Source organism: Panulirus ornatus, chromosome 45 (genome assembly GCF_036320965.1).
Source record: "Panulirus ornatus isolate Po-2019 chromosome 45, ASM3632096v1, whole genome shotgun sequence".
Lineage (NCBI taxonomy): Eukaryota > Metazoa > Arthropoda > Malacostraca > Decapoda > Palinuridae > Panulirus > Panulirus ornatus.
Window position 1 is genome coordinate 629,973 of NC_092268.1, and position 23,587 is coordinate 653,559.

The 23,587-nt window shown below is 39.2% G+C and overlaps 2 protein-coding genes across 5 annotated transcripts in view; one reads left to right on the forward strand and one right to left on the reverse strand.

Annotated features, from left to right (window-relative positions):
• LOC139762964 (uncharacterized) overlaps window positions 1-23,587 on the reverse strand; it is a 614,722-nt gene that overhangs the window by 340,006 nt on the left and 251,129 nt on the right. The window lies entirely within an intron of this gene.
• The window catches only part of LOC139762967 (uncharacterized), a 135,873-nt gene that overhangs the window by 13,919 nt on the left and 98,367 nt on the right, over window positions 1-23,587 (forward strand). The gene's annotated exons all lie outside the window — the stretch shown is intronic.

Consider the following 23,587-nt stretch of genomic DNA (forward strand, 5'->3'; position numbering starts at 1 on the left):
GGAATACTGGCATCTGAAGGGAAAGAGACAAATTAAAAGTTTACTTAAAAGACCGTTTAGGGGTGCCAAAGTCCAATACAGTTGCATGATGTCATCCAAAAATAAAAAGACAAATTAACGGTTTACTTTAAATCCCCTTTGGAGCCGCCAAAGGCAATTACAGGGGCATAGAGGCATCAAAAGGGAAAGAAACATTTGGAAAGCTTACTTTAATGCCACTTTGGGGATGCCAAAGGGCAAGAGAATTGCGGTGAGGCATCCAAAAATTTAGAGGAAAATTGAAGGATTAATCTAAATCCCCTTTGGCGTCTTCAAAGGCCTTTACAGGGGAATACTGGCATCTGAAGGGAAAGAGACAAATTAAAAGTTTACTTAAAAGACCGTTTAGGGGTGCCAAAGTCCAATACAGTTGCATGATGTCATCCAAAAATAAAAAGACAAATTAACGGTTTACTTTAAATCCCCTTTGGAGCCGCCAAAGGCAATTACAGGGGCATAGAGGCATCAAAAGGGAAAGAAACATTTGGAAAGCTTACTTTAATGCCACTTTGGGGATGCCAAAGGGCAAGAGAATTGCGGTGAGGCATCCAAAAATTTAGAGGAAAATTGAAGGATTAATCTAAATCCCCTTTGGCGTCTTCAAAGGCCTTTACAGGGGAATACTGGCATCTGAAGGGAAAGAGACAAATCAAAAGTTTACTTAAAAGACCGTTTAGGGGTGCCAAAGTCCAATACAGTTGCATGATGTCATCCAAAAATAAAAAGACAAATTAACGGTTTACTTTAAATCCCCTTTGGAGCCGCCAAAGGCAATTACAGGGGCATAGAGGCATCAAAAGGGAAAGAAACATTTGGAAAGCTTACTTTAATGCCACTTTGGGGATGCCAAAGGGCAAGAGAATTGCGGTGAGGCATCCAAAAATTTAGAGGAAAATTGAAGGATTAATCTAAATCCCCTTTGGCGTCTTCAAAGGCCTTTACAGGGGAATACTGGCATCTGAAGGGAAAGAGACAAATTAAAAGTTTACTTAAAAGACCGTTTAGGGGTGCCAAAGTCCAATACAGTTGCATGATGTCATCCAAAAATAAAAAGACAAATTAACGGTTTACTTTAAATCCCCTTTGGAGCCGCCAAAGGCAATTACAGGGGCATAGAGGCATCAAAAGGGAAAGAAACATTTGGAAAGCTTACTTTAATGCCACTTTGGGGATGCCAAAGGGCAAGAGAATTGCGGTGAGGCATCCAAAAATTTAGAGGAAAATTGAAGGATTAATCTAAATCCCCTTTGGCGTCTTCAAAGGCCTTTACAGGGGAATACTGGCATCTGAAGGGAAAGAGACAAATCAAAAGTTTACTTAAAAGACCGTTTAGGGGTGCCAAAGTCCAATACAGTTGCATGATGTCATCCAAAAATAAAAAGACAAATTAACGGTTTACTTTAAATCCCCTTTGGAGCCGCCAAAGGCAATTACAGGGGCATAGAGGCATCAAAAGGGAAAGAAACATTTGGAAAGCTTACTTTAATGCCACTTTGGGGATGCCAAAGGGCAAGAGAATTGCGGTGAGGCATCCAAAAATTTAGAGGAAAATTGAAGGATTAATCTAAATCCCCTTTGGCGTCTTCAAAGGCCTTTACAGGGGAATACTGGCATCTGAAGGGAAAGAGACAAATTAAAAGTTTACTTAAAAGACCGTTTAGGGGTGCCAAAGTCCAATACAGTTGCATGATGTCATCCAAAAATAAAAAGACAAATTAACGGTTTACTTTAAATCCCCTTTGGAGCCGCCAAAGGCAATTACAGGGGCATAGAGGCATCAAAAGGGAAAGAAACATTTGGAAAGCTTACTTTAATGCCACTTTGGGGATGCCAAAGGGCAAGAGAATTGCGGTGAGGCATCCAAAAATTTAGAGGAAAATTGAAGGATTAATCTAAATCCCCTTTGGCGTCTTCAAAGGCCTTTACAGGGGAATACTGGCATCTGAAAGGGAAAGAGACAAATCAAAAGTTTACTTAAAAGACCGTTTAGGGGTGCCAAAGTCCAATACAGTTGCATGATGTCATCCAAAAATAAAAAGAGAAATTAACGGTTTACTTTAAATCCCCTTTGGAGCCGCCAAAGGCAATTACAGGGGCATAGAGGCATCAAAAGGGAAAGAAACATTTGGAAAGCTTACTTTAATGCCACTTTGGGGATGCCAAAGGGCAAGAGAATTGCGGTGAGGCATCCAAAAATTTAGAGGAAAATTGAAGGATTAATCTAAATCCCCTTTGGCGTCTTCAAAGGCCTTTACAGGGGAATACTGGCATCTGAAGGGAAAGAGACAAATCAAAAGTTTACTTAAAAGACCGTTTAGAGGTGCCAAAGTCCAATACAGTTGCATGATGTCATCTAAAAATAAAAAGACAAATTAACGGTTTACTTTAAATCCCCTTTGGAGCCGCCAAAGGCAATTACAGGGGCATAGAGGCATCAAAAGGGAAAGAAACATTTGGAAAGCTTACTTTAATGCCACTTTGGGGATGCCAAAGGGCAAGAGAATTGCGGTGAGGCATCCAAAAATTTAGAGGAAAATTGAAGGATTAATCTAAATCCCCTTTGGCGTCTTCAAAGGCCTTTACAGGGGAATACTGGCATCTGAAGGGAAAGAGACAAATTAAAAGTTTACTTAAAAGACCGTTTAGGGGTGCCAAAGTCCAATACAGTTGCATGATGTCATCCAAAAATAAAAAGACAAATTAACGGTTTACTTTAAATCCCCTTTGGAGCCGCCAAAGGCAATTACAGGGGCATAGAGGCATCAAAAGGGAAAGAAACATTTGGAAAGCTTACTTTAATGCCACTTTGGGGATGCCAAAGGGCAAGAGAATTGCGGTGAGGCATCCAAAAATTTAGAGGAAAATTGAAGGATTAATCTAAATCCCCTTTGGCGTCTTCAAAGGCCTTTACAGGGGAATAGTGGCATCTGAAGGGAAAGAGACAAATTAAAAGTTTACTTAAAAGACCGTTTAGGGGTACCAAAGTCCAATACAGTTGCATGATGTCATCCAAAAATAAAAAGACAAATTAACGGTTTACTTTAAATCCCCTTTGGAGCCGCCAAAGGCAATTACAGGGGCATAGAGGCATCAAAAGGGAAAGAAACATTTGGAAAGCTTACTTTAATGCCACTTTGGGGATGCCAAAGGGCAAGAGAATTGCGGTGAGGCATCCAAAAATTTAGAGGAAAATTGAAGGATTAATCTAAATCCCCTTTGGCGTCTTCAAAGGCCTTTACAGGGGAATACTGGCATCTGAAGGGAAAGAGACAAATTAAAAGTTTACTTAAAAGACCGTTTAGGGGTGCCAAAGTCCAATACAGTTGCATGATGTCATCCAAAAATAAAAAGACAAATTAACGGTTTACTTTAAATCCCCTTTGGAGCCGCCAAAGGCAATTACAGGGGCATAGAGGCATCAAAAGGGAAAGAAACATTTGGAAAGCTTACTTTAATGCCACTTTGGGGATGCCAAAGGGCAAGAGAATTGCGGTGAGGCATCCAAAATTTAGAGGAAAATTGAAGGATTAATCTAAATCCCCTTTGGCGTCTTCAAAGGCCTTTACAGGGGAATACTGGCATCTGAAGGGAAAGAGACAAATTAAAAGTTTACTTAAAAGACCGTTTAGGGGTGCCAAAGTCCAATACAGTTGCATGATGTCATCCAAAAATAAAAAGAGAAATTAACGGTTTACTTTAAATCCCCTTTGGAGCCGCCAAAGGCAATTACAGGGGCATAGAGGCATCAAAAGGGAAAGAAACATTTGGAAAGCTTACTTTAATGCCACTTTGGGGATGCCAAAGGGCAAGAGAATTGCGGTGAGGCATCCAAAAATTTAGAGGAAAATTGAAGGATTAATCTAAATCCCCTTTGGCGTCTTCAAAGGCCTTTACAGGGGAATACTGGCATCTGAAGGGAAAGAGACAAATCAAAAGTTTACTTAAAAGACCGTTTAGGGGTGCCAAAGTCCAATACAGTTGCATGATGTCATCCAAAAATAAAAAGACAAATTAACGGTTTACTTTAAATCCCCTTTGGAGCCGCCAAAGGCAATTACAGGGGCATAGAGGCATCAAAAGGGAAAGAAACATTTGGAAAGCTTACTTTAATGCCACTTTGGGGATGCCAAAGGGCAAGAGAATTGCGGTGAGGCATCCAAAAATTTAGAGGAAAATTGAAGGATTAATCTAAATCCCCTTTGGCGTCTTCAAAGGCCTTTACAGGGGAATACTGGCATCTGAAGGGAAAGAGACAAATCAAAAGTTTACTTAAAAGACCGTTTAGGGGTGCCAAAGTCCAATACAGTTGCATGATGTCATCCAAAAATAAAAAGACATATTAACGGTTTACTTTAAATCCCCTTTGGAGCCGCCAAAGGCAATTAGAGGGGCATAGAGGCATCAAAAGGGAAAGAAACATTTGGAAAGCTTACTTTAATGCCACTTTGGGGATGCCAAAGGGCAAGAGAATTGCGGTGAGGCATCCAAAAATTTAGAGGAAAATTGAAGGATTAATCTAAATCCCCTTTGGCGTCTTCAAAGGCCTTTACAGGGGAATAGTGGCATCTGAAAGGGAAAGAGACAAATTAAAAGTTTACTTAAAAGACCGTTTAGGGGTGCCAAAGTCCAATACAGTTGCATGATGTCATCCAAAAATAAAAAGAGAAATTAACGGTTTACTTTAAATCCCCTTTGGAGCCGCCAAAGGCAATTACAGGGGCATAGAGGCATCAAAAGGGAAAGAAACATTTGGAAAGCTTACTTTAATGCCACTTTGGGGATGCCAAAGGGCAAGAGAATTGCGGTGAGGCATCCAAAAATTTAGAGGAAAATTGAAGGATTAATCTAAATCCCCTTTGGCGTCTTCAAAGGCCTTTACAGGGGAATACTGGCATCTGAAGGGAAAGAGACAAATCAAAAGTTTACTTAAAAGACCGTTTAGAGGTGCCAAAGTCCAATACAGTTGCATGATGTCATCAAAAATAAAAAGACAAATTAACGGTTTACTTTAAATCCCCTTTGGAGCCGCCAAAGGCAATTACAGGGGCATAGAGGCATCAAAAGGGAAAGAAACATTTGGAAAGCTTACTTTAATGCCACTTTGGGGATGCCAAAGGGCAAGAGAATTGCGGTGAGGCATCCAAAAATTTAGAGGAAAATTGAAGGATTAATCTAAATCCCCTTTGGCGTCTTCAAAGGCCTTTACAGGGGAATACTGGCATCTGAAGGGAAAGAGACAAATTAAAAGTTTACTTAAAAGACCGTTTAGGGGTGCCAAAGTCCAATACAGTTGCATGATGTCATCCAAAAATAAAAAGACAAATTAACGGTTTACTTTAAATCCCCTTTGGAGCCGCCAAAGGCAATTACAGGGGCATAGAGGCATCAAAAGGGAAAGAAACATTTGGAAAGCTTACTTTAATGCCACTTTGGGGATGCCAAAGGGCAAGAGAATTGCGGTGAGGCATCCAAAAATTTAGAGGAAAATTGAAGGATTAATCTAAATCCCCTTTGGCGTCTTCAAAGGCCTTTACAGGGGAATACTGGCATCTGAAGGGAAAGAGACAAATCAAAAGTTTACTTAAAAGACCGTTTAGGGGTGCCAAAGTCCAATACAGTTGCATGATGTCATCCAAAAATAAAAAGACAAATTAACGGTTTACTTTAAATCCCCTTTGGAGCCGCCAAAGGCAATTACAGGGGCATAGAGGCATCAAAAGGGAAAGAAACATTTGGAAAGCTTACTTTAATGCCACTTTGGGGATGCCAAAGGGCAAGAGAATTGCGGTGAGGCATCCAAAAATTTAGAGGAAAATTGAAGGATTAATCTAAATCCCCTTTGGCGTCTTCAAAGGCCTTTACAGGGGAATACTGGCATCTGAAGGGAAAGAGACAAATCAAAAGTTTACTTAAAAGACCGTTTAGGGGTGCCAAAGTCCAATACAGTTGCATGATGTCATCCAAAAATAAAAAGACAAATTAACGGTTTACTTTAAATCCCCTTTGGAGCCGCCAAAGGCAATTACAGGGGCATAGAGGCATCAAAAGGGAAAGAAACATTTGGAAAGCTTACTTTAATGCCACTTTGGGGATGCCAAAGGGCAAGAGAATTGCGGTGAGGCATCCAAAAATTTAGAGGAAAATTGAAGGATTAATCTAAATCCCCTTTGGCGTCTTCAAAGGCCTTTACAGGGGAATACTGGCATCTGAAGGGAAAGAGACAAATCAAAAGTTTACTTAAAAGACCGTTTAGAGGTGCCAAAGTCCAATACAGTTGCATGATGTCATCCAAAAATAAAAAGACAAATTAACGGTTTACTTTAAATCCCCTTTGGAGCCGCCAAAGGCAATTACAGGGGCATAGAGGCATCAAAAGGGAAAGAAACATTTGGAAAGCTTACTTTAATGCCACTTTGGGGATGCCAAAGGGCAAGAGAATTGCGGTGAGGCATCCAAAAATTTAGAGGAAAATTGAAGGATTAATCTAAATCCCCTTTGGCGTCTTCAAAGGCCTTTACAGGGGAATAATGGCATCTGAAGGGAAAGAGACAAATTAAAAGTTTCCTTAAAAGACCGTTTAGGGGTGCCAAAGTCCAATACAGTTGCATGATGTCATCCAAAAATAAAAAGACAAATTAACGGTTTACTTTAAATCCCCTTTGGAGCCGCCAAAGGCAATTACAGGGGCATAGAGGCATCAAAAGGGAAAGAAACATTTGGAAAGCTTACTTTAATGCCACTTTGGGGATGCCAAAGGGCAAGAGAATTGCGGTGAGGCATCCAAAAATTTAGAGGAAAATTGAAGGATTAATCTAAATCCCCTTTGGCGTCTTCAAAGGCCTTTACAGGGGAATACTGGCATCTAAAGGGAAAGAGACAAATTAAAAGTTTCCTTAAAAGACCGTTTAGGGGTGCCAAAGTCCAATACAGTTGCATGATGTCATCCAAAAATAAAAAGAGAAATTAACGGTTAAGTTTAAATCCCCTTTGGAGCCGCCAAAGGCAATTACAGGGGCATAGAGGCATCAAAAGGGAAAGAAACATTTGGAAAGCTTACTTTAATGCCACTTTGGGGATGCCAAAGGGCAAGAGAATTGCGGTGAGGCATCCAAAAATTTAGAGGAAAATTGAAGGATTAATCTAAATCCCCTTTGGCGTCTTCAAAGGCCTTTACAGGGAATACTGGCATCTGAAGGGAAAGAGACAAATCAAAAGTTTACTTAAAAGACCGTTTAGGGGTGCCAAAGTCCAATACAGTTGCATGATGTCATCCAAAAATAAAAAGACAAATTAACGGTTTACTTTAAATCCCCTTTGGAGCCGCCAAAGGCAATTACAGGGGCATAGAGGCATCAAAAGGGAAAGAAACATTTGGAAAGCTTACTTTAATGCCACTTTGGGGATGCCAAAGGGCAAGAGAATTGCGGTGAGGCATCCAAAAATTTAGAGGAAAATTGAAGGATTAATCTAAATCCCCTTTGGCGTCTTCAAAGGCCTTTACAGGGGAATACTGGCATCTGAAGGGAAAGAGACAATTAAAAGTTTACTTAAAAGACCGTTTAGGGGTGCCAAAGTCCAATACAGTTGCATGATGTCATCCAAAAATAAAAAGACAAATTAACGGTTTACTTTAAATCCCCTTTGGAGCCGCCAAAGGCAATTACAGGGGCATAGAGGCATCAAAAGGGAAAGAAACATTTGGAAAGCTTACTTTAATGCCACTTTGGGGATGCCAAAGGGCAAGAGAATTGCGGTGAGGCATCCAAAAATTTAGAGGAAAATTGAAGGATTAATCTAAATCCCCTTTGGCGTCTTCAAAGGCCTTTACAGGGGAATACTGGCATCTGAAGGGAAAGAGACAAATCAAAAGTTTACTTAAAAGACCGTTTAGGGGTGCCAAAGTCCAATACAGTTGCATGGTGTGATCCAAAAATAAAAAGATAAAATAACGGTTAAGTTTAAATCCCCTTTGGAGCCGCCAAAGGCAATTACAGGGGCATAGAGGCATCAAAAGGGAAAGAAACATTTGGAAAGCTTACTTTAATGCCACTTTGGGGATGCCAAAGGGCAAGAGAATTGCGGTGAGGCATCCAAAAATTTAGAGGAAAATTGAAGGATTAATCTAAATCCCCTTTGGCGTCTTCAAAGGCCTTTACAGGGGAATACTGGCATCTGAAGGGAAAGAGACAATTTAAAAGTTTACTTAAAAGACCGTTTAGGGGTGCCAAAGTCCAATACAGTTGCATGATGTCATCCAAAAATAAAAAGACAAATTAACGGTTTACTTTAAATCCCCTTTGGAGCCGCCAAAGGCAATTACAGGGGCATAGAGGCATCAAAAGGGAAAGAAACATTTGGAAAGCTTACTTTAATGCCACTTTGGGGATGCCAAAGGGCAAGAGAATTGCGGTGAGGCATCCAAAAATTTAGAGGAAAATTGAAGGATTAATCTAAATCCCCTTTGGCGTCTTCAAAGGCCTTTACAGGGGAATACTGGCATCTGAAAGGGAAAGAGACAAATTAAAAGTTTACTTAAAAGACCGTTTAGGGGTGCCAAAGTCCAATACAGTTGCATGATGTCATCCAAAAATAAAAAGAGAAATTAACGGTTAAGTTTAAATCCCCTTTGGAGCCGCCAAAGGCAATTACAGGGGCATAGAGGCATCAAAAGGGAAAGAAACATTTGGAAAGCTTACTTTAATGCCACTTTGGGGATGCCAAAGGGCAAGAGAATTGCGGTGAGGCATCCAAAAATTTAGAGGAAAATTGAAGGATTAATCTAAATCCCCTTTGGCGTCTTCAAAGGCCTTTACAGGGGAATACTGGCATCTGAAGGGAAAGAGACAAATCAAAAGTTTACTTAAAAGACCGTTTAGGGGTGCCAAAGTCCAATACAGTTGCATGATGTCATCCAAAAATAAAAAGACAAATTAACGGTTTACTTTAAATCCCCTTTGGAGCCGCCAAAGGCAATTACAGGGGCATAGAGGCATCAAAAGGGAAAGAAACATTTGGAAAGCTTACTTTAATGCCACTTTGGGGATGCCAAAGGGCAAGAGAATTGCGGTGAGGCATCCAAAAATTTAGAGGAAAATTGAAGGATTAATCTAAATCCCCTTTGGCGTCTTCAAAGGCCTTTACAGGGGAATAATGGCATCTAAAGGGAAAGAGACAAATTAAAAGTTTCCTTAAAAGACCGTTTAGGGGTGCCAAAGTCCAATACAGTTGCATGATGTCATCCAAAAATAAAAAGAGAAATTAACGGTTAAGTTTAAATCCCCTTTGGAGCCGCCAAAGGCAATTACAGGGGCATAGAGGCATCAAAAGGGAAAGAAACATTTGGAAAGCTTACTTTAATGCCACTTTGGGGATGCCAAAGGGCAAGAGAATTGCGGTGAGGCATCCAAAAATTTAGAGGAAAATTGAAGGATTAATCTAAATCCCCTTTGGCGTCTTCAAAGGCCTTTACAGGGGAATACTGGCATCTGAAGGGAAAGAGACAAATCAAAAGTTTACTTAAAAGACCGTTTAGGGGTGCCAAAGTCCAATACAGTTGCATGATGGCATCCAAAAATAAAAAGACAAATTAACGGTTTACTTTAAATCCCCTTTGGAGCCGCCAAAGGCAATTACAGGGGCATAGAGGCATCAAAAGGGAAAGAAACATTTGGAAAGCTTACTTTAATGCCACTTTGGGGATGCCAAAGGGCAAGAGAATTGCGGTGAGGCATCCAAAAATTTAGAGGAAAATTGAAGGATTAATCTAAATCCCCTTTGGCGTCTTCAAAGGCCTTTACAGGGGAATACTGGCATCTGAAGGGAAAGAGACAAATCAAAAGTTTACTTAAAAGACCGTTTAGGGGTGCCAAAGTCCAATACAGTTGCATGATGTCATCCAAAAATAAAAAGACAAATTAACGGTTTACTTTAAATCCCCTTTGGAGCCGCCAAAGGCAATTACAGGGGCATAGAGGCATCAAAAGGGAAAGAAACATTTGGAAAGCTTACTTTAATGCCACTTTGGGGATGCCAAAGGGCAAGAGAATTGCGGTGAGGCATCCAAAAATTTAGAGGAAAATTGAAGGATTAATCTAAATCCCCTTTGGCGTCTTCAAAGGCCTTTACAGGGGAATACTGGCATCTGAAGGGAAAGAGACAAATCAAAAGTTTACTTAAAAGACCGTTTAGGGGTGCCAAAGTCCAATACAGTTGCATGATGTCATCCAAAAATAAAAAGACAAATTAACGGTTTACTTTAAATCCCCTTTGGAGCCGCCAAAGGCAATTACAGGGGCATAGAGGCATCAAAAGGGAAAGAAACATTTGGAAAGCTTACTTTAATGCCACTTTGGGGATGCCAAAGGGCAAGAGAATTGCGTGGAGGCATCCAAAAATTTAGAGGAAAATTGAAGGATTAATCTAAATCCCCTTTGGCGTCTTCAAAGGCCTTTACAGGGGAATACTGGCATCTGAAGGGAAAGAGACAAATCAAAAGTTTACTTAAAAGACCGTTTAGGGGTGCCAAAGTCCAATACACTTGCATGATGTCATCCAAAAATAAAAAGACATATTAACGGTTTACTTTAAATCCCCTTTGGAGCCGCCAAAGGCAATTACAGGGGCATAGAGGCATCAAAAGGGAAAGAAACATTTGGAAAGCTTACTTTAATGCCACTTTGGGGATGCCAAAGGGCAAGAGAATTGCGTGAAGGCATCCAAAAATTTAGAGGAAAATTGAAGGATTAATCTAAATCCCCTTTGGCGTCTTCAAAGGCCTTTACAGGGGAATACTGGCATCTGAAGGGAAAGAGACAATTTAAAAGTTTACTTAAAAGACCGTTTAGGGGTGCCAAAGTCCAATACAGTTGCATGGTGGCATCCAAAAATAAAAAGACAAATTAAAGGTTTACTTTAAATCCCCTTTGGAGCCGCCAAAGGCAATTACAGGGGCATAGAGGCATCAAAAGGGAAAGAAACATTTGGAAAGCTTACTTTAATGCCACTTTGGGGATGCCAAAGGGCAAGAGAATTGCGTGAGGCATCCAGAAATTTAGAGGAAAATTGAAGGATTAATCTAAATCCCCTTTGGCGTCTTCAAAGGCCTTTACAGGGGAATAGTGGCATCTGAAGGGAAAGAGACAAATCAAAAGTTTACTTAAAAGACCGTTTAGGGGTGCCAAAGTCCAATACAGTTGCATGATGTCATCAAAAATAAAAAGACAAATTAACGGTTTACTTTAAATCCCCTTTGGAGCCGCCAAAGGCAATTACAGGGGCATAGAGGCATCAAAAGGGAAAGAAACATTTGGAAAGCTTACTTTAATGCCACTTTGGGGATGCCAAAGGGCAAGAGAATTGCGTGGAGGCATCCAAAAATTTAGAGGAAAATTGAAGGATTAATCTAAATGCCCTTTGGCGTCTTCAAAGGCCTTTACAGGGGAATACTGGCATCTGAAGGGAAAGAGACAATTTAAAAGTTTACTTAAAAGACCGTTTAGGGGTGCCAAAGACCAATACAGTTGCATGGTGGCATCCAAAAATAAAAAGACAAATCAAAGGTTTAGTTTAAATCCCCTTTGGCGCCGCCAAAGGTAATTAGAGGGGCATAGAGGCATCAAAAGGGAAAGAAACATTTGGAAAGCTTACTTTAATGCCACGTTGGGGATGCCAAAGAGCAAGAGAATTGCGGTGAGGCATCCAGAAATTTGGAGGAAAATTGAAGGATTAATCTAAATCCCCTTTGGCGTCTTCAAACGCCTTTACAGGGGAATAGTGGCATCTGAAAGGAAAGAGACAGATCAAAAATTTACTTAAAAGACCGTTTAGGGGTGCCAAAGTCCAATACAGTTCCATGATGTCATCCAAAAGTAAAAAGAGAAAGTAACGGTTTACTTTAATCCCCTTTGGAGCCGCCAAAGGCAATTGCAGGGGAATAGAGGCATCAAAAGGGAAAGAAACATTTGGAAATCTTACTTTAATGCCACTTTGGGGATGCCAAAGTGCAAGAGAATTGCGGTGAGGCATCCAAAAATTTAGAGGAAAATTGAAGGATTAATCTAAATGCCCTTTGGCGTCTTCAAAGGCCTTTACAGGGGAATACTGGCATCTGAAGGGAAAGAGACAAATCAAAAGTTTACTTAAAAGACCGTTTAGAGGTGCCAAAGTCCAATACAGTTGCATGATGTCATCTAAAAATAAAAAGACAAATTAATGGTTTACTTTAAATCCCCTTTGGAGCCGCCAAAGGCAATTACAGGAGCATAGAGGCATCAAAAGGGAAAGAAACATTTGGAAAGCTTACTTTAATGCCACTTTGGGGATCCCAAAGGGCAAGAGAATTGCGGTGAGGCATCCTAAAATTCAGAAGAAAATTGAAGGATTAATCTAAATCCCCTTTGGCGTCTTCAAAGGCCTTTACAGGGAAATTCTGGCATCTGAAGGGAAAGAGACAATTAAAAGTTTACTTAAAAGACCGTTTAGGGGTGCCAAAGTCCAATACAGTTGCATGATGGCATCCAAAAATAAAAAGAAAAATTAACGGTTTACTTTAAATCCCCTTTGGAGCCGCCAAAGGTAATTAGAAGGGGCATAGAGGCATCAAAAGGGAAAGAAACATTTGGAAAGCTTACTTTAATGCCACTTTGGGGATGCCAAAGAGCAAGAGAATTGCGGTGAGGCATCCAGAAATTTAGAGGAAAATTGAAGGATTAATCTAAATCCCCTTTGGCGTCTTCAAAGGCCTTTACAGGGGAATAGTGGCATCTAAAGGAAAGAGACAAATCAAAAAGTATACTTAAAAGACCGTTTAGGGGTGCCAAAGTCCAATACAGTTGCATGATGTCATCCAAAAATAAAAAGAGAAATTAACGGTTTATTTAAATCCCCTTTGGAACCGCCAAAGGCAATTACAGGGGCATAGAGGCATCAAAAGGGAAAGAAACATTTGGAAAGCTTACTTTAATGCCACTTTCGGGATGCCAAAGGGCAAGAGAATTGCGGTGAGGCATCCAAAAATTTAGAGGAAAATTGAAGGATTAATCTAAATCCCCTTTGGCGTCTTCAAAGGCCTTTACAGAGGAATACTGGCATCTGAAGGGAAAGAGACAAATCAAAAGTTTACTTAAAAGACCGTTTAGAGGTGCCAAAGTCCAATACAGTTGCATGATGTCATCTAAAAATAAAAAGACAAATTAACGGTTTACTTTAAATCCCCTTTGGAGTCGCCAAAGGCAATTACAAGGGCATAGAGGCATCAAAAGGGAAAGAAACATTTGGAAAGCTTACTTTAATGCCACTTTGGGGAAGCTAAAGGGCAAGAGAATTGCGGTGAGGTATCCAAAAATTTAGAGGAAAATTGAAGGATTAATCTAAATGCCCTTTGGCGTCTTCAAAGGCCTTTACAGGGAATACTGGAATCTGAAGGGAAAGAGACAAATCAAAAGTTTACTTAAAAGACGGTTTAGGGGTGCCAAAGTCCAATACACTTGCATGATGTCATCCAAAAATAAAAAGACATATTAACGGTTTACTTTAAATACCCTTTGGCGCCGCCAAAGGTAATGAGAGGGGCATAGAGGCATCAAAAGGGAAAGAAACATTTGGAAAGCTTACTTTAATGCCACTTTGGGGATGCCAAAGAGCAAGAGAATTGCGGTGAGGCATCCAGAAATTTAGAGGAAAATTGAAGGATTAATCTAAATCCCCTTTGGCGTCTTCAAAGGCCTTTACAGCGGAATACTGGCATCTGAAGGGAAAGAGACAAATCAAAAGTTTCCTTAAAAGACCGTTTAGGGGTGCCAAAGTCCAATACAGTTGCATGATGTCTTCCAAAAATAAAAAGACAAATTAACGGATAAGTTTAAATCCCCTTTGGAGCCGCCAAAGGCAATTACAGGGGCATAGAGGCATCAAAAGGGAAAGAAACATTTGGAAAGCTTACTTTAATGCCACTTTGGGGATGCCAAAGGGCAAGAGAATTGCGTGAAAGGTATCCAAAAATTTAGAGGAAAATTGAAGTATTAATCTAAATCCCCTTTGCCGTCTTCAAAGGCCTTTACAGGGGAATAGTGGCATCTGAAGGGAAAGAGACAAATCAAAAGTCAACTTAAAAAACGGTTTAGGGGTGCCAAAGTCCAATACACTTGCATGATGTCATCCAAAAATAACAAGACATATTAACGGTTTACTTTAAATCCCCTTTGGAGCCGCGAAAGGTAATTACAGGGGCATAGAGGCATCAGAAGGGAAAGAAACATTTAGAAAGCTTACTTTAATGCTACTTTCGGGATGCCAAAGGGCAAGAGAATTGCGTGGAGGCATCCAAAAATTTAGAGGAAAATTGAAGAATTAATCTAAATCCCCTTTGGCGTCTTCAAAGGCCTTTACAGGGGAATACTGGCATCTGAAGGGAAAGAGACAAATCAAAAGTTTACTTAAAAGACCGTTTAGGGGTGCCTAAGTCCAATACACTTGCATGATGTCATCCAAAAATAAAAAGACATGTTAACGGTTTACTTTAAATCCCCTTTGCAGCCGCCAAAGGCAATTACAGGGGCATAGAGGCATCAAAAGGGAAAGAAACATTTGGAAAGCTTACTTTAATGCCACTTTGGGGATGCCAAAGGGCAAGAAAATTGCGGGGAGGCATCCAAAAATTTAGAGGAAAATTGAAGCATTAATCTAAATCCCCTTTGGCGTCTTCAAAGGCCTTTACAGGGAAATAGTGGCATCTGAATGGAAAGAGACAAATCAATAGTTTACTTAAAAGACCGTTTAGTGGTGCCAAAGTCCAATACACTTGCATGATGTCATCCAAAAATAAAAATACATATTAACGGTTTACTTTAAATCCCCTTTGGCGCCGCCAAAGGCAATTACAGGGGCATAGAGGCATCAAAAGGGAAAGAAACATTTGGAAAGCTTACTTTAATGCCACTTTGGGGATGCCAAAGGGCAAGAGAATTGCGTGGAGGCATCCAGAAATTTAGAGGAAAATTGAAGGATTAATCTAAATCCCCTTTGGCGTCTTCAAAGGCCTTTACAGGGGAATAGTGGCATCTGAAGTGAAAGAGACAAATCAAAAGTTTACTTAAAAGACCGTTTAGGGGTGCCAAAGTCCAATACACTTCCATGATGTCATTCAAAAATAAAAAGACATATTAACGGTTTACTTTAAATCTCCTTTGGCGCCGCCAAAGGCAATTACATGGGCATAGAGGCATCAAAAGGGAAAGAAACATCTAGAAAGCTTACTTTAATGCCACTTTAGGGATGCCAAAGGGTAAGAGAATTCCGTGGAGGTATCCAAAAATTTAGAGGAAAATTGAAGGATTAATCTAAATCCCCTTTGGCGTCTTCAAAGGCCTTTACAGGGTAATACTGGCATCTGAAGGGAAAGAGACAATTTAAAACTTTACTTAAAAGACCGTTTAGGGGTGCCAAAGACCAATACAGTTGCATGGTGGCATCCAAAAAGAGAAAGACAAATCAAAGGTTTAGTTTAAATCCCCTTTGGCGCCGCCAAAGGTAATTAGAGGGGCATAGAGGCATCAAAAGGGAAAGAAACATTTGGAAAGCTTACTTTAATGCCACTTTAGGGATGCCAAAGAGCAAGAGAATTGCGGTGAGGCATCCAGAAATTTAGAGGAAAATTGAAGGATTAATCTAAATCCCATTTGGCGTCTTCAAAGGCCTTTACAGGGGAATAGTGGCATCTGAAAAGAAAGAGACAAATCAAAAATTTACTTAAAAGACCGTTTAGGGGTGCCAAGCTCCAATACAGTTGCATGGTGGCATCCAAAAATAAAAAGACAAATTAACGGTTTACTTTAAGTCCCCTTTGGCGCCGCTAAAGGTAATTATAGGGGCACAGAGGCATCAAAAGGGAAAGAAACATTTGGAAAGCTTACTTTAATGCCACTTTGGGGATGCCAAAGAGCAAGAGAATTGCGGTGAGGCATCCTAAAATTTAGAGGAAAATTGAAGGATTAATCTAAATGCCCTTTGGCGTCTTCAAAGGCCTTTACGGGGGAATACTGGCATCTGAAGGGAAAGAGACAAATCAAAAGTTTACTTAAAAGACCATTTAGAGGTGCCAAAATCCAATACAGTTGCATGATGTCATCTAAAAATAAAAAGACAAATTAACGATTTACTTTAAATCCCCTTTGGAGCCGCCAAAGGCAATTACAGGGGCATAGAGGCATCAAAAGGGAAAGAAACATTTGGAAAACTTACTTTAATGCCACTTTGGCGAAGCTAAAGGGCAAGAGAATTGCGGTGAGGCATCCAAAAATTTAGAGGAAAATTGAAGGATTAATCTAAATCCCCTTTGGCGTCTTCAAAGGCCTTTACAGGGGAATACTGGCATCTAAAGGGAAAGAGAAAAATTAAAAGTTTCCTGAAAAGACCGTTTAGGGGTGCCAAAGTCCTATACAGTTGCATGATGTCTTCCAAAAATAAAAAGAGAAATTAACGGTTAAGTTTAAATCCCCTTTGGAGCCGCCAAAGGCAATTACAGGGGCATAGAGGCATCAAAAGGGAAAGAAACATTTGGAAAGCTTACTTTAATGCCACTTTGGGGATGCCAAAGGGCAAGAGAATTGCGGTGAGGCATCGTAAAATTTAGAGGAAAATTGAAGGATTAATCTAAATGCCCTTTGGCGTCTTCAAAGGCCTTTACAGGGGAATACTGGCATCTGAAGGGAAAGAGACAATGTCAAAGTTTACTTAAAAGACCGTTTAGGGGTGCCAAGGTCCAATACAGTTGCATGGTGGCATGCAAAAATAAAAAGACAAATTAACGGTTTACTTTAAATCCCCTTTGGCGCCGCCAAAGGCAATTACAGGGGCATAGAGGCATCAAAAGGGAAAAAAATATTTGGAAAGCTTACTTTAATGCCACTTTGGGGATGCCAAAGGGCAAAAGAATTGCGTGGAGGCATCCAAAAATTTAAAGGAAATTTGAAGGATTAATCTAAATCCCCTTTGGCGTCTTCAAACGCCTTTACAGGGGAATAGTGGCATCTGAAGGAAAAGAGACAAATCAAAAGTTTACTTAAAAGACCGTTTAGAGGTGCCAAAGTCCAATACACTTGCATGATGTCATCCAAAAATAACAAGACATATTAACGGTTTACTTTAAATCCCCTTTGGAGCCGCCAAAGGCAATTACAGGGGCATAGAGGCATCAAAAGGGAAAGAAACATTTGGAAAGCTTACTTTAATGCCACTTTCGGGATGCCAAAGGGCAAGAGAATTGCGGTGAGGCATTCAAAAATTTAGAGGAAAATTTGAAGGATTAATCTAAATCCCCTTTGGCGTCTTCAAAGGCCTTTACAGGGGAATAATGGCATCTGAAGGGAAAGAGACAAATCGAAAGTTTACTTAAAAGACCGTTTAGGGGTGCCAAGTCCAATACAGTTGCATGGTGGCATCCAAAAATAAAAAGACAAATTAAATGTTTATTTTAAATCCCCTTTGGTGCCGCCCAAGGCAATTACAGGGGAATAGAGGCATCAAAAGGGAAAGAAACATTTGGAAAGCTTACTTTAATGCCACTTTGGGGATGCCAAAGGGCAAGAAAATTGCGGTGAGGCATCCAAAAATTTAGAGGAAAATTGAAGGATTAATCTAAATCCCATTTGGCGTCTTCAAAGGCCTTTACAGGGGAATACTGGCATCTGAAGGGAAAGAGACGAATCAAAAGTTTACTTAAAAGACCGTTTAGGGGTGCCTACGTCCAATACAATTGCATGATGTCACCCAGAAATAAACAGACAAATCAAAGGTTGAGTTTAAATCCCCTTTGGCGCCTCCAAAGGCAATTACAGGGGCATAGAGGCATCAAAAGGGAAAGAAACATATGGAAAGCTTACCTTAATGCCACTTTGGGGATGCCAAAGGGCAAGGGAACTGCGTAGAGGCATCCAAAAATTTAGAGGAAAATTGAAGGATTAATCTAAATCCCCTTTGGCGTCTTCAAAGGCCTTTACAGGGGAATACTGACATCTGAAGGGAAAGAGACAAATTAAAAGTTTACTTAAAAGACCCTTTGGGGGTGCCAAAGTCCAATACAGTTGGATGGTGGCATCCAAAAAAATAAACAAATTAAAGTTTTAGTTTAAATCTCCTTTGGCGCCGCGAAAGGCAATTACAGGGGCATAGAGGCATCAAAAGGGAAAGAAACATTTGGAAAGCTTACCTTAATGCTAATTTGGGGATGCCAAAGAGCAAGAGATACATTGAATAAGGCATCTTACAGCCTGACAATGGGATCTTATACATTCAATAAGGCATCTTACAGACTGACAATGGGATCTTATACATTCAATAAGGCATCTTACAGACTGACAATGGGATCTTATACATTCAGTAAGGCATCTTACAGACTGACAATGCGATCTTATACATTCAATAAGGCATCTTACAGACTGACAATGGGATCTTATACATTCAATAAGGCATCTTACAGACTGACAATGGGATCTTATACATTCAATAAGGCATCTTACAGACTGACAATGGGATCTTATACATTCAATAAGGCATCTTACAGACTGACAATGGGATCTTATACATTCAATAAGGCATCTTACAGACTGACAATGGGATCTTATACATTGAATAAGGCATCTTACAGACTGACAATGGGATCTTATACATTGAATAAGGCATCTTACAGACTGACAATGGGATCTTATACATTGAATAAGGCATCTTACAGACTGACAATGGGATCTTATACATTCAATAAGGCATCTTACAGACTGACAATGGGATCTTATACATTCAATAAGGCATCTTACAGACTGACAATGGGATCTTATACATTGAATAAGGCATCTTACAGACTGACAATGGGATCTTATACATTGAATAAGGCATCTTACAGACTGACAATGGGATCTTATACATTGAATAAGGCATCTTACAGACTGACAATGGGATCTTATACATTGCAATAAGGCATCTTACAGACTGACAATGGGATCTTATACATTCAATAAGGCATCTTACAGACTGACAATGGGATCTTATACATTGAATAAGGCATCTTACAGACTGACAATGGGATCTTATACATTGAATAAGGCATCTTACAGACTGACAATGGGATCTTATACATTGAATAAGGCATCTTACAGACTGACAATGGGATCTTATACATTCAATAAGGCATCTTACAGACTGACAATGGGATCTTATACATTGAATAAGGCATCTTACAGACTGACAATGGGATCTTATACATTCAATAAGGCATCTTACAGACTGACAATGGGATCTTATACATTGAATAAGGCATCTTACAGACTGACAATGGGATCTTATACATTGAATAAGGCATCTTACAGACTGACAATGGGATCTTATACATTCAATAAGGCATCTTACAGACTGACAATGGGATCTTATACATTGAATAAGGCATCTTACAGACTGACAATGGGATCTTATACATTCAATAAGGCATCTTACAGACTGACAATGGGATCTTATACATTCAATAAGGCATCTTACAGACTGACAATGGGATCTTATACATTGAATAAGGCATCTTACAGACTGACAATGGGATCTTATACATTGAATAAGGCATCTTACAGACTGACAATGGGATCTTATACATTGAATAAGGCATCTTACAGACTGACAATGGGATCTTATACATTCAATAAGGCATCTTACAGACTGACAATGGGATCTTATACATTCAATAAGGCATCTTACAGACTGACAATGGGATCTTATACATTGAATAAGGCATCTTACAGACTGACAATGGGATCTTATACATTGAATAAGGCATCTTACAGACTGACAATGGGATCTTATACATTCAATAAGGCATCTTACAGACTGACAATGGGATCTTATACATTCAATAAGGCATCTTACAGACTGACAATGGGATCTTATACATTCAATAAGGCATCTTACAGACTGACAATGGGATCTTATACATTCAATAAGGCATCTTACAGACTGACAATGGGATCTTATACATTCAATAAGGCATCTTACAGACTGACAATGGGATCTTATACATTGAATAAGGCATCTTACAGACTGACAATGGGATCTTATACATTCAATAAGGCATCTTACAGACTGACAATGGGATCTTATACATTGAATAAGGCATCTTACAGACTGACAATGGGATCTTATACATTGAATAAGGCATCTTACAGACTGACAATGGGATCTTATACATTCAATAAGGCATCTTACAGACTGACAATGGGATCTTATACATTCAATAAGGCATCTTACAGACTGACAATGGGATCTTATACATTCAATAAGGCATCTTACAGACTGACAATGGGATCTTATACATTCAATAAGGCATCTTACAGACTGACAATGGGATCTTATACATTCAATAAGGCATCTTACAGACTGACAATGGGATCTTATACATTGAATAAGGCATCTTACAGACTGACAATGGGATCTTATACATTCAATAAGGCATCTTACAGACTGACAATGGGATCTTATACATTGAATAAGGCATCTTACAGACTGACAATGGGATCTTATACATTCAATAAGGCATCTTACAGACTGACAATGGGATCTTATACATTCAATAAGGCATCTTACAGACTGACAATGGGATCTTATACATTCAATAAGGCATCTTACAGACTGACAATGGGATCTTATACATTGAATAAGGCATCTTACAGACTGACAATGGGATCTTATACATTCAATAAGGCATCTTACAGACTGACAATGGGATCTTATACATTCAATAAGGCATCTTACAGACTGACAATGGGATCTTATACATTCAATAAGGCATCTTACAGACTGACAATGGGATCTTATACATTCAATAAGGCATCTTACAGACTGACAATGGGATCTTATACATTGAATAAGGCATCTTACAGACTGACAATGGGATCTTATACATTGAATAAGGCATCTTACAGACTGACAATGGGATCTTATACATTCAATAAGGCATCTTACAGACTGACAATGGGATCTTATACATTGAATAAGGCATCTTACAGACTGACAATGGGATCTTATACATTGAATAAGGCATCTTACAGACTGACAATGGGATCTTATACATTCAATAAGGCATCTTACAGACTGACAATGGGATCTTATACATTGAATAAGGCATCTTACAGACTGACAATGGGATCTTATACATTGAATAAGGCATCTTACAGACTGACAATGGGATCTTATACATTCAATAAGGCATCTTACAGACTGACAATGGGATCTTATACATTCAATAAGGCATCTTACAGACTGACAATGGGATCTTATACATTGAATAAGGCATCTTACAGACTGACAATGGGATCTTATACATTCAATAAGGCATCTTACAGACTGACAATGGGATCTTATACATTGAATAAGGCATCTTACAGACTGACAATGGGATCTTATACATTCAATAAGGCATCTTACAGACTGACAATGGGATCTTATACATTCAATAAGGCATCTTACAGACTGACAATGGGATCTTATACATTCAATAAGGCATCTTACAGACTGACAATGGGATCTTATACATTCAATAAGGCATCTTACAGACTGACAATGGGATCTTATACATTGAATAAGGCATCTTACAGACTGACAATGGGATCTTATACATTCAATAAGGCATCTTACAGACTGACAATGGGATCTTATACATTCAATAAGGCATCTTACAGACTGACAATGGGATCTTATACATTGAATAAGGCATCTTACAGACTGACAATGGGATCTTATACATTCAATAAGGCATCTTACAGACTGACAATGGGATCTTATACATTCAATAAGGCATCTTACAGACTGACAATGGGATCTTATACATTCAATAAGGCATCTTACAGACTGACAATGGGATCTTATACATTCAATAAGGCATCTTACAGACTGACAATGGGATCTTATACATTCAATAAGGCATCTTACAGACTGACAATGGGATCTTATACATTGAATAAGGCATCTTACAGACTGACAATGGGATCTTATACATTCAATAAGGCATCTTACAGACTGACAATGGGATCTTATACATTGAATAAGGCATCTTACAGACTGACAATGGGATCTTATACATTGAATAAGGCATCTTACAGACTGACAATGGGATCTTATACATTCAATAAGGCATCTTACAGACTGACAATGGGATCTTATACATTCAATAAGGCATCTTACAGACTGACAATGGGATCTTATACATTCAATAAGGCATCTTACAGACTGACAATGGGATCTTATACATTGAATAAGGCATCTTACAGACTGACAATGGGATCTTATACATTCAATAAGGCATCTTACAGACTGACAATGGGATCTTATACATTGAATAAGGCATCTTACAGACTGACAATGGGATCTTATACATTCAATAAGGCATCTTACAGACTGACAATGGGATCTTATACATTGAATAAGGCATCTTACAGACTGACAATGGGATCTTATACATTCAATAAGGCATCTTACAGACTGACAATGGGATCTTATACATTCAATAAGGCATCTTACAGACTGACAATGGGATCTTATACATTGAATAAGGCATCTTACAGACTGACAATGGGATCTTATACATTCAATAAGGCATCTTACAGACTGACAATGGGATCTTATACATTCAATAAGGCATCTTACAGACTGACAATGGGATCTTATACATTGAATAAGGCATCTTACAGACTGACAATGGGATCTTATACATTCAATAAGGCATCTTACAGACTGACAATGGGATCTTATACATTGAATAAGGCATCTTACAGACTGACAATGGGATCTTATACATTGAATAAGGCATCTTACAGACTGACAATGGGATCTTATACATTCAATAAGGCATCTTACAGACTGACAATGGGATCTTATACATTGAATAAGGCATCTTACAGACTGACAATGGGATCTTATACATTGAATAAGGCATCTTACAGACTGACAATGGGATCTTATACATTCAATAAGGCATCTTACAGACTGACAATGGGATCTTATACATTCAATAAGGCATCTTACAGACTGACAATGGGATCTTATACATTCAATAAGGCATCTTACAGACTGACAATGGGATCTTATACATTCAATAAGGCATCTTACAGACTGACAATGGGATCTTATACATTGAATAAGGCATCTTACAGACTGACAATGGGATCTTATACATTGAATAAGGCATCTTACAGACTGACAATGGGATCTTATACATTGAATAAGGCATCTTACAGACTGACAATGGGATCTTATACATTCGAATAAGGCATCTTACAGACTGACAATGGGATCTTATACATTCAATAAGGCATCTTACAGACTGACAATGGGATCTTTTCATTAAAGGCATCTTAAGCAAGGGACTATAATGGGCTTTACAATGAAAAGGATCTTAACAGAATAAGCTTAAATGAAATGGATCTTACTATAGCCTTACGACTGAATGGGATCTTATACATTCAATAAGCATCTTACAACTGACAATGGATTTATACATTGAAATAAGCTAAAGACTAGAATT